Source organism: Aquarana catesbeiana, linkage group LG03 (assembly GCF_042186555.1).
Source record: "Aquarana catesbeiana isolate 2022-GZ linkage group LG03, ASM4218655v1, whole genome shotgun sequence".
Taxonomy (NCBI): Eukaryota; Metazoa; Chordata; class Amphibia; order Anura; family Ranidae; genus Aquarana; species Aquarana catesbeiana.
In genome coordinates this window covers 246,053,959-246,065,245 of record NC_133326.1, presented here as the reverse complement: position 1 = coordinate 246,065,245, position 11,287 = coordinate 246,053,959, and the positions used below count along the sequence as shown (strand labels likewise).

Here is an 11,287-nt window from a genome sequence, read left to right as displayed (position 1 = left end):
TCAGGTGCTTCCAAAGCGCTGCCCATTCGCTAGCTGACGAAGAAAGTGTTAAAAATGCCCGTGTTGCAGCGCATCCTAAGCACTTAAACAGAGCTGAAACGCCACCAAAACAAGCAGCGTTTTAGCGCTAACGCATGGGCGACCCCAGTGTGAAAGTAGCCTAAATCAGCCTCAGAACCTGTGTAATTCATATGTGTTCAGGTTTAAAGGATGAGGTAGCAACCCTAGTATAGCTCTGAGCAGCTGTATGTTTAGTGTTCAGGCGGGCGGGCAGAGGTTGGCTCAACCGCCTGGTTTTACTGCCACCGGCTGTATGTGTGAAGCAGCCCTTCAAGAAACATAAGGATAAAAAATGTCATGTATCTGAAACTGTTGTGCTGTGTAACAATCACTAAAGGGCAGGTTAATTCAATTATTACTGTAGTGTTCTCCATTACACCTCTCCTCCCTCTTTCCCTCACATTGCACTCAGCCAGGTTCTCGCTGATACTGAAGTGACCAGCCGGAGATGCACAAAGCGCCCCTTGTGGACCATGCTATCAACACGTCAGCCATTTTCTTGGAGACCTTCTATATATAGAACTAAAGGAAAATGGCTCCTGTACTGCAGACGGAAAATAAAGTTTCGTGTAACCCTTGAAAGCACTGCTCGCTGGAGGACTGGGCTGTAATACAGGAAGGCAAAGAGTAAAATAATGATGGTGCAGGAGTGAGCTCTGCATGGTGGAGGTCTTGTGGTAGAAACACTGGTAAGTGCTCACAGGTTTGAGGATCAGAGGGGGGAAATATGTTCTGACTGCATCTTGTTTTAGTCTGCCATGTATGATCACAAGCAGAGAGGATGTAATTACTATTGATGTTTACCTGATTGTTCTTTGTTCTGTCAAAGTGACATTTTAGTCCCCCCCCCAATAAAGGAAATCACATGCATTTATTAAATTATTGCAACTGCGATCTGTGTGTCTTAGGTTCTGTGTACAGGCTACAGCATTGTTTACTTCTCAGCCCCAGATCCAGTATGGCTCTATGCACCTTCACCTATGGGGCTGGCGGATGTGAACTATGGACTACAATGCTGAATTGGGATCTGATTCCCTCTGCTGCGGTAACAGGAGCGATTTGAGGGTGTGGGGGGTCTGGGAATGTGACCATGATTCATATAACAACTTAAGCCCAGGTTCCCACTTGTGCCATGCGGGAACTAGCGCAATCCCAGCACCGGTTCCCGCATTGCTTCTCTACTGCAGGCAGTTCACACTGCCCTCTGCAAACCACTGCAGGTGTCTATACAATGTTAATGACACCCCCCCCCCCAGATCGGTTCACAGATCGCAGTGCAAACTATGGATTCGTACAGGAATCGGATCGCATTTGTGAGAACACCCATGTGATCCAATTCCAATGCGAGGAAAAACAAGTCCCTGCACCTTTTTCTGTGCGAATCCAATGTGAGTTCAGCCATACAACTGTATGAACTTGCATTGCTCAGACATCGCATGTGATTGGCACCGCAGTGCAGGTGCGAATTGCATGCGATGCCTGAAATCGCACTAGTCAGAACCTAGGCTAAAGCGGACTTCCAGCCTGTATTAAAAAAAAAATTAAGTCAGCAGCTACAAATGCTGTAGCTGCTGACTTTTAATATCAGGACACTTACCTGTCCAGGGAGCTCAGCGATATCAGCATCTGAAGCTGTCCACCGGCTTCGGGTGCAAGCGTAGGCATCCTTGCTAAGAGAAATAGGAAATTGAGCCTTGCGGCTCCACAGCCTGTTTCCTATTGTGCATGCGCAAGTCGCCCTGCGCTTTCTTAATGGTCCCGCAGTCTTCTGGGACCTGTGTGTGTCTCCCAGAAGGCAGCGGGGGGAAGGAGGAGGGGCTGTAAATGACGTAGGTTGCCGCAGTGACCTTACATGGAAGTGGGATCGAATGCCTGTGTTTGACAGGTATCTCCTCTCCCCCCGAAAGGTGCCAAATGTGGCACCGGAGAGAGGGAGAAAGCAGATAAGCAAAGTATCCACTTTTGGGTGGAACTCTGCTTTAGGCTGGGTTCACACTGCTGCGGTGGCAGACATCGCATGTGATTCGCAGCGCACTGCTGTTCACATCACATGCGATGTCTGTGCTGTGCGATATCAGCCATACAGATAGTATGGCTGATATCGCACCGCATTCGGTCCAAACTCGCACAGGACCCTTTTTTTTGTTCGGACCAAAATCTGATCGCATGGGTGTTCACACCTATGCGATCCGAAAATGTCCGAATTGTCAGTTCGCATTGCGATATGCGGGCTTAACTGGGGTGTCATTAACATTGTATGACTCTCCCCAGCAGTTCGCATATGGCAGTGTGAACTGCCGTGCGAGCTGGTGCGATGCGGGAACCCGCAGTAAATTAGCTGCGTTCCCGCACCGCAGCAGTGTGAACCCAGCCTTAAGGCTAAGGTAGCTCATACTGTTTTTTTTTTTTTCTCCAATTCAACCAGCGGATTCTAATGAAAAAAATTATCCAATTTCCCTACTCCACACATTGATGTGGACAGGGGAATCCTCCCCCTGTGCTATTGTGTTCTGATGGCAGGGAGACTTCCCTTGTGGTCAGAATACACTGACCAGTGCTGCCAGATATATCCGGCTGGTGTGCAACGTACAAGTTGGAATGTGAGTTAGAAGGTGTTTTTTGAAAAATAGCAACCGGTACATTGTGCCAACGTGTTTCAGGGGAACAAGGATTCCCCCCTTCTTCAGGGCTGTTGCTTCATGCTGATAAATGGGAAAGGTTCCCAAATAGGTGTGTCAATGGCAAAAAAATCAGAGGGATAACTGTCAGCCCTGGTTCACACTTGTGCGATGTGGGAAACACAGCGAATCCTGTTTGTCTTCCACATCTCATTGCAATCTGCTGTGGGTGTCAGTGTTAGATTACGGACCCCCCCCCCCCCGTAACAGATTGCAAAACGCAGTACGATTGCATCATGTGCTGGGAAAAAAAGAGGTCCTGCACCATTTTGGTGAGGATGCGATTTGAGAAATACAAAAGGTATGCTTCAAATCGCACCGCACAGACATCGTATGTGATGTGCACAGGAATGTGGTGCGATTTCTTTGCAAACCACATGCGGTGTCTACATCGCACAAGTGTGAACCTAGGCTCAGAGTGTCTGCCTGCCTCTGCAAACTCAGCTGGCACTCTGACAGTTTTCCCTCAGATTTTTTTTTTTGTCATTGACACACCTATTTGGGAATCGTTATCAGCATGCAGCAACAGCCCCGAAGAATGGGGGAGTCCCTGTTCCCCAAAAAAAGCATTGATGTACCTGTTGCTATTTTCAATAAATGCCTTCTAACTCACATTCCAACTTGTATTGTACCAGGCGCTCATTTTTATTCACATTCCAAGTCAACATGCATAACCACCCTAAGCCTGGACCTGAAGGAAGCAGCTCTAAGAGGGCTTAAATTGGAAGGGATTTTTTCCCACTCGCCCACTTGATCAGTCACTGGTCACAAGTGGGTGATAAAGTCAGTCTAGCGCAGTCTCCAACCCTAACAGGCTATAGCCGGTGGCACTGATTGGGAGAAAACTGACCGGCTGGCTGTACCGAAGTTGATCTGTGTATATATATATATATATATATATATATATATATATATATATATATATATATATATATATATATATATATATATATATATATATATATATATATATAAAATAATATTCAGCTGGTCATATTTCAACCCATGTATGGCCTGCTGAAGTTCACACTTGCAAAAAATTTGAATGCTAACACAAATAAACGTGCTTATACCGCGCGTTCTTGAAACATTTATTTCACAAGCTTCAACTCCCCCCAGACTCGTCATGGAGCTTCATTTTTTTTTTCCCACACACATCAAAGCGACACAAACACTACATGTTTTTTTTTTCAAATGTGAACAGCTCTTTTCGAAGTCTCGGTTATCTGCTGTAAGCTGCTTTGCTAGCCATTTGGGGAGCGGCAAAAACACACCCCAAACACAGTGTCTAAGTGGTTAGCACTTCTGCCTAGCAGCCCTAGGGTCATTAGTTTGACTTTGAATCCCAACCACGGCCCTACCTGCCTGGAGTGCATGTTCTCCCTGTGCACGTATGGGTTTTCTCCAGGTACTCCAGTTTCCTTCCACATTCCAAAGACACATGCACATCTAAAGTACTCACGGTTAGGTGCATACAGCATTTAGTGTGTATAATTCTTTTTGAATTCAAAGGAACGGCTACACATTTATGCACATATGCATTTAGGCATGTTTCTAAGCGTTGAATCCTAAAATTTGCAGATTTGTGCGGTCCTGGATGCAGAGGTGTTGTGTGTGTGTATTTTTTTTTTTTTTTGTTTTTTTTATGTTCTCCACAGCTAAACGCAGCATAAAATTTTGCGGGTAGGCACAGCTATGTGTATGGGCTCATTGTTTACTATAGTGCTGTGTTTATATCAGGGCGGAAGAAAAAACGATTTTTTACATTTTTTTTATTTATCAAATTTATTTCAATAAAATGCTTTTGGAGTAAAAATCTATATAAAGATAGTTTTCTATTTAAGATGCATTAATAATCTTATTTATTCAGCATGAAATGGATTTTAGTTGTATGTAGCACGAGGCTATGTATTCTGCAATAATTACATCTTTGGTAAACTCATTCAATGAATCCAAGCTCTGCAAGCTGAGATAACATGCACTGGCAATTTTATTGTTTTAATTAAATAAAAGAATTTGAGTAGTTCTATGACTATGTGTGATTAACCTAAAATCGGTTCTGATATTGCTGTTTTACTAACCTGACAGCTTATTATTCTAAATAGGAAACCTTAATTTTGTTTGCAAATATTAATGATTTTAACTACCAGCTACAAAATATTTTCTAGGTGGTATAGGACCCCTGACAGGATACACAAATTTCACCCTAGCATCCCTCCTTTATGTTGGAGATGCAACACCGCTCATGGGTCTCTATTGCACATCTGGTGGGATTGCCCCTTAATCTAACCCTATTGGAAGGAGGTACATCGTCTTGCCTCACAAATCACAACGTACACTCCGGATTTCACGCCAGCCCAAAATCTTCTCCATCATACTTCCATTCCCCAATCGGCCTACTCAAAATCACTCACTCTACACCTCATCAACGCAGCAAAACTCTGTGTACCCACTCACTGGAGGACTACTCCCCCCCCCCCCCCCCCCCCCTAGTATAACCGAATGGCTCCGCAGAATCAGGAAAATAGCTGAGATGGAAGATTTAATCCATCAAGCTTGAGACACCAAAGCGAAATTCCATAAAACATGGGCTTGTTGGCTTCATTTCAAAGAATCAACAGACTACCGTACCATCATAACAGATTCCTCATAGCTTGACATGGGGCCTCACATCATTAAACATCTTATATAACGGACAAACATTTACGGTAAACCCGTCCTTCCCTTTCTCCCCTTACCCCCTCTTGTCATCACCCCCCCCATCCATCTACTTGTATTACAGACTAGGCTTAATGGACTACCACTGCACCAAGAACCTGCAATAATAATGGGACTCAAGCATATACCACGATATCCCACATACCACACGTCACATAACCGAGATACCGGCATGTTGGCAAAACAATATCAGATAGAAGATGCCCTCCCCACGTACAGTCAGTTCCCGATAGGGGTAGGTGGGAGACACGGCAATATACCCGGTATCCGGAAGATGTATATAGGATTCCACTACATTTCCCTTTGCTAGTCCACATGTCTTATCACGGTTCTAGAACCTTCTACAATTTTCAACGTTCTAAATGCTTGTTCTATGCATTGTTATGCTGTGGTTCATCTATTAATGAATCTTTTATTGTTCTGACCTCTGTACACCTCTTGCAGTCTTATTGCATACCAATGTTAACAATATACCCCAAGACTGTATTACTGCTTGGTTTACTGTTTAATTTTCTGTAACATGCAAATTTTTCAATAAAAATATTGAATTAAAAAAAGATGTTCACTACCAGCAAGAAAGATTCCTTATATTTAAAGAGCACCTGTCATTTCAGATCCATCATGGCAGCGCCTGCTAGCGGGCATCCACTCACCTGCTGCCGCCACATTCCCTCACCTTGTTGTGTCACTGCTGCATCACCAGCCGTCCCATTAACCACTTGCTGTCTGCCTACTGTCAAATGATGGCACTGTGTTGCTAGAACACGGCGCAACCCCGATCTGCATAAAGACCTGCAGCCGTGGATCTTTAACCATGTGATCAGCTGTGTCCAATCACAGCCAGTCACATGTAAACACGGAGATGCCGGTAATTGGCGTTCCTTGCCTCACGCTGACAGAGTGTGAGGAGAGGAGAGCCGATCAGCGGCATCTTCTCACAGGGGACAGCTAGGTATGTAATTGGGGCACTGATCATCAGTGCCCTGATTACAGTTAAGTGCCTACCAGTGCCAGCAATCTGTGGCCATTAGTGATGCAGTCAGTGCTTTCCACCAGTGCCGCCTATCTGTGCCAGCTATCAGTGCCCATAAGTGGCATATTTGTGCCGCCTCCTCAGTGCCCATCAGTGCTGCCTCCTCAATGCCCATCAGTGAAGGAGAAAAATTACTTATTTACAAAATTTACTGACAGAAACTAAGAAAATCTTTTATTTCCCTTATCGTCTTTCAGGACAGCACTTGAGAGAGTGACTCCTCCCCTTGCCAACAGGAAACACCTCTTCCACCAAACTTTAAAAGGAGGCTCCTTTCCACACATTGTCAGTTTTTGTGTTTCCTCCGGAGGGAACACTTCGTGGGGAAGTCAGGGCTCTCAGGTGCTGTCCTGGGAGCTCAGGTTCCTGGTTTTTTTCATCAAACACCTTTTACCTCATGAGAGCTGTTCCTCCCATTCCACAGCTGAGGTGAAGTGCTGCTGGCTGGGCTCCCTCTCCCTCTTCATATGGGCTCAGGGTGAGTCCGACTGTCGTGGGCATCGCTCCTAGGCGGCGGCAAGACAGGCGGTGGCCGTTTACTATATTTTTTTCTCAGGTCCACCGCCTGTTGCTCATTGCACCGCCGCCATATTGGGGATGGCAGCGGGGCTCCATCCGCCGGAAGTGAGGCATCCGGAGGGGGCGGCGCCCACGGAACAGGCGTGCGGCGTCATTTCCGCCGGAAATCGCAGAGGGAAAGGGGAGGAACGGGGCTGGTGCTTATTTAGCGGTTCTGGTCCGGCGCACTGGCGCTATTGGAGTCCGGAACCGGCGTTTAGCCACACAAACACAGCAAGCGCTCCTCGATGGAATCGATGGCGGCAGCGAGTGGGACAGGCACAGGCACCAGCAAGGCCCAGGTAAGGTGCAGTTGTATACTGTCTTCCCTGTACTGTGGGGTCTCTCTCTCTCTCTCTCTCTCTCTCTATCCCCCCCCCCCCGGTGGCAGGGGCCTGTCTGGGCACATAAAGCAGTTAGCTCTTACTGTGCACCTGTGGTGAGCATCCTTGGGTATAGGACAGGTTGTCTCACTGGGATGGTTTCTTCTTTTGTCTCATGGCAGGCCAAGAGCTCTGATCCAGTGGCAAAAAGAAAATGTCCTTCATGTAAATCCAAGCTACCTGAAGGATGGAAGAAGACGTTATGTCAAGCTTGTATTGATTTGCTAGTTAAAGAAGAAGCTTCTTCCGCTTGCAGCGACTTGATTGCATCAGTTAAAAAGGAACTTGATGCGACTATTCAATCATTTCGCTCTTCCCTAGCAAACCCATCCCTGAGTCAGCCTACTACCTCACAGTCCTCCCAAGGCTCACTTATAGTCCCGGTGATGGAGACCGAGGCATCTCCTACCCCAGAGGGACATTCCCCCTCTCAATCTGAGGATTCTGATGAGGGTGAGGAAGGAGAAAATTTACCTTCAAGATTTAAATTGTCTTTAGAACAGGTAGATGGTCTGTTAAAAGCAATCTATACCACACTGGGTCTGGAGGAGGAAAGAAAGGAGTTATCTCTGCATGATAAAATGTATGCAGGGCTTAGCGAGCACAAAAATCGCAATTTCCCAGTACACTCTGTTATTTCTGAAGCTATTAAGAAAGAGTGGGCAGAGCCAGAGAGAAAGCCTTTCTTTCCCAAAGCCTTAAAAAGGCGTTTCCCTTTTGATGAAGATCCAGCGGCGGTTTGGAACAAAAACCCCAAACTAGATGCCGCGTTTTCCCAGGTCTCGAGGTCTACAGATTTGGCATTCGAGGACATGGGGGTGTTGAGAGATCCCATGGATAAAAGGATGGACCAGCTACTAAAGAGGGCTTGGCAATCCATCATGGGAAATCTTAAACCTACTATGGCAACTACAGTGGTATCCAGAAATATGGAGTTCTGGTTAGAGCAACTTAAGGCCCATATCTCAGCAGACTCACCAAAACAAGAAATTTTGGATTCATTTTCAACTCTGTCTGCCGCTGTCGCATTTATATCGGATGCTTCAGCGGAATCAATTAAAATGACAGCTAGATCTGCTGCCCTAGCCAACTCAGCCAGAAGGGCTCTGTGGTTGAAAACTTGGCCGGGGGACGCGGCATCCAAAAACAAGCTGTGTGGGATACCGTTCCTGGGTGACTTGCTTTTTGGACCTGATTTAGATGCGGTTCTAGATAGAACTGCTGATAAAAAGAAGTCTTTTCCCATCAAAAAGAAAAAGCAGCCAGTTAAACGGTTTTTTCGTTCCCAAAGGGCTCAAGAACAAACCAAACCCCAGGAGAAAAGAAAAAATTGGGCATTGCAGAAGGGTAAAGGCAAAGGAAATGTCCTTTTCCATCCTCCTGCAGCCTCCGGTAAAGCACAATGACTTGTGCGTACCAGTGGGGGGAAGGCTTCAAAGTTTCCTTCCCCTTTGGGCCAGCATGACAGAAAGTCTATATATTTTGGACATGCTGTCCCAAGGTTACAGGATAGAGTTTTCGGATCGCCCGCCAGAAAGATTCTTTGTAACAAACCTACCAAGGGATCTAACAAAGGCTCTGGCCATGAAGAACCTTTTAAAGGATCTGAGGCACCAGAGGGTAGTGATACCAGTATCCCCAGAAGAACAGGGTCAGGGTTTCTATTCACACATCTTTCTGATAAGAAAACCATCCGGAAACTTCCGTCTTATCCTCAACCTAAAACCCCTGAACAAGTCAGTCCTATACAAAAAGTTTTGTATGGACTCAATTTTCACGGTCAGAAACATTCTGACAAAAGATTGTTTTATGGCATCAATCGATCTGAGGGATGCTTATCTTCATATTCCTGTAGCACCTCAGTCCCAGAAGTTCCTGAGGTTTGCGGTGAATATGGGCAAGGAGATTATACATCTTCAGTTCAGGGCCCTTCCCTTCGGCCTGTCGTCAGCTCCTCGTATTTTTACGAAGATAATGGCGGAAGCTCTCGCCCCTCTTCGACTCCAGGGGATTGCGGTAATTCCATATCTGGACGACCTCCTCTTTTTTGCCCCATCCAGGGAAAAGTTGCAGGAGGATTTGAACAAATCCCGCAGTCATTTGGAGTCACTAGGGTGGATAGTGAATGTTCAAAAATCAAATTTCATCCCAGCTCAGCAAGTACTGTTTCTGGGTTATTTGATAGATTCAGTGGAGCAAAAGATTTTTCTCCCAGAAGAGAAAAAGATCAAGGTCCAAAGGGTAATAACGGCACTACAAACAAATCAACTGATTTCAGTCCGAAAGGTTATGTCGGCTCTGGGGACATTAACCTCTTCAATGCCAGCCATCCAATGGGCAAGGCTGCATTTCAGGACTCTCCAGAGGTTCCTTCTAAGGACATGGAACCACAGGATGGAGAGTTTGGATACAAAAGTAAAGATTCCCACCAGAGTCAAACGTTCGCTTTGGTGGTGGAAAAGTCAGGTGGTACTGCAAAGAGGTCTTCTTTGGTCTTTTCCGACCGGGAAAGTGGTCACAACAGACGCCAGTTTGCAGGGATGGGGGGCCCACATGGGTCAAGCCTTAGCGCAGGGAACATGGTCCCAGTTCGAGGCCCAAAGATCCTCAAATTGGAGAGAGCTGAAGGCAGTTGCCCTAGCATTTAGCTTTCTTCTCTCAAAACCTCATAGGTTGCCATGTCCAGATTTTGTCGGACAATGCCACGGCCATAGCCTACCTGAACAAACAGGGAGGCACAAGAAGCAGGGCCCTTCACTTACTGTCAGTAGAGATTCTGGAGTGGGCGGAGAACCACTTACTATCTCTATCCGCCTTCCATCTAAAAGGCACATTGAACGAAGTAGCGGATTATCTGAGCCGACAAAAAGTTCAGGAATCAGAGTGGAGTCTGAACAGGAAGGTGTTTGCATTAATCACCAGTGTTTGGGGCCTTCCGCAGGTAGATCTGTTTGCTTCAAAACAAAACACGCAGCTCCCGAATTTTTTCTCCCTTCAGAGAGACATTTGCTCTCAGGGGATAGATGCTCTGGCACATCCGTGGGATTTTCACCTGGGGTATGCTTTTCCTCCATTTCGATTAATCCCTCTAGTGTTGAGGAAAATACTGAAAGAGAGAGTATCAATCATTTTGATTACTCCATATTGGCCAAAGAGAGCTTGGTTTTCCACGATTCTGCAGTTGGCAATCAAACCATGTTGGCATCTCCCGCTCAGTCAGGATCTGTTGATTCAGGGGCCAGTGCTTCATCCAGGGGTAGACAGGTTAAAGCTCACTGCCTGGTATCTGAGGAGCAATTAATGAGAAGCAAAGGCTTTTCAGAACGTTTAACTGCTACGTTGCTTTCCAGTAGGAAAAAGGTAACCAGGGATATTTACGCCAAAGTATGGAAAGTCTATGTTTCTTTCTGTCATTCCGAACATAGGGGGGTTAAAGACCTAGTTTCAGTGCTGGAATTTTTGCAAAAGGGTGCAGACAAGAATCTGGCGGTCAGCACTCTTAAGGTGCAGGTGGCTGCCTTGGGAGTTTATCTGGAGAGATCCTTCTCTTCAGAAACTCTGATCATGAGATTTTTCAAAGCACTTTCCAGGTCGAGACCGGTACCGGTGAAGCATTTCCCAAATTGGGATCTCTCGGTGGTTCTGCAGGCTCTGGCAAAAGAACCATTTGAGCCTTTACAGGCCATATCCCTAAAGAATTTAACTTTGAAGACTATTTTTCTGGTCGCAATTACTTCAGCAAGAAGGATTAGTGAACTGCACGCCCTATCAGTAAAAGAGCCTTTTTTGTCAGTTTTTCCTGATAGAGTTGTCCTTAAAGTAGATCCGGGGTTTTTGCCAAAAGTGGCAAGCTTTAG

General features: G+C 45.9%; 1 protein-coding gene across 1 annotated transcript in view; it reads left to right on the top strand.

Moving 5' to 3' along the window:
- The first annotated feature begins 612 nt into the window (after window positions 1-612).
- ZCRB1 (zinc finger CCHC-type and RNA binding motif containing 1) overlaps window positions 613-11,287 on the top strand; it is a 33,298-nt gene continuing 22,623 nt past the window's right edge. Inside the window, exon 1 of the mRNA XM_073619938.1 lies at window positions 613-749. The gene's annotated coding sequence lies outside the window, so the exon portion shown is untranslated. The remainder of the gene's footprint in view (window positions 750-11,287) is intronic.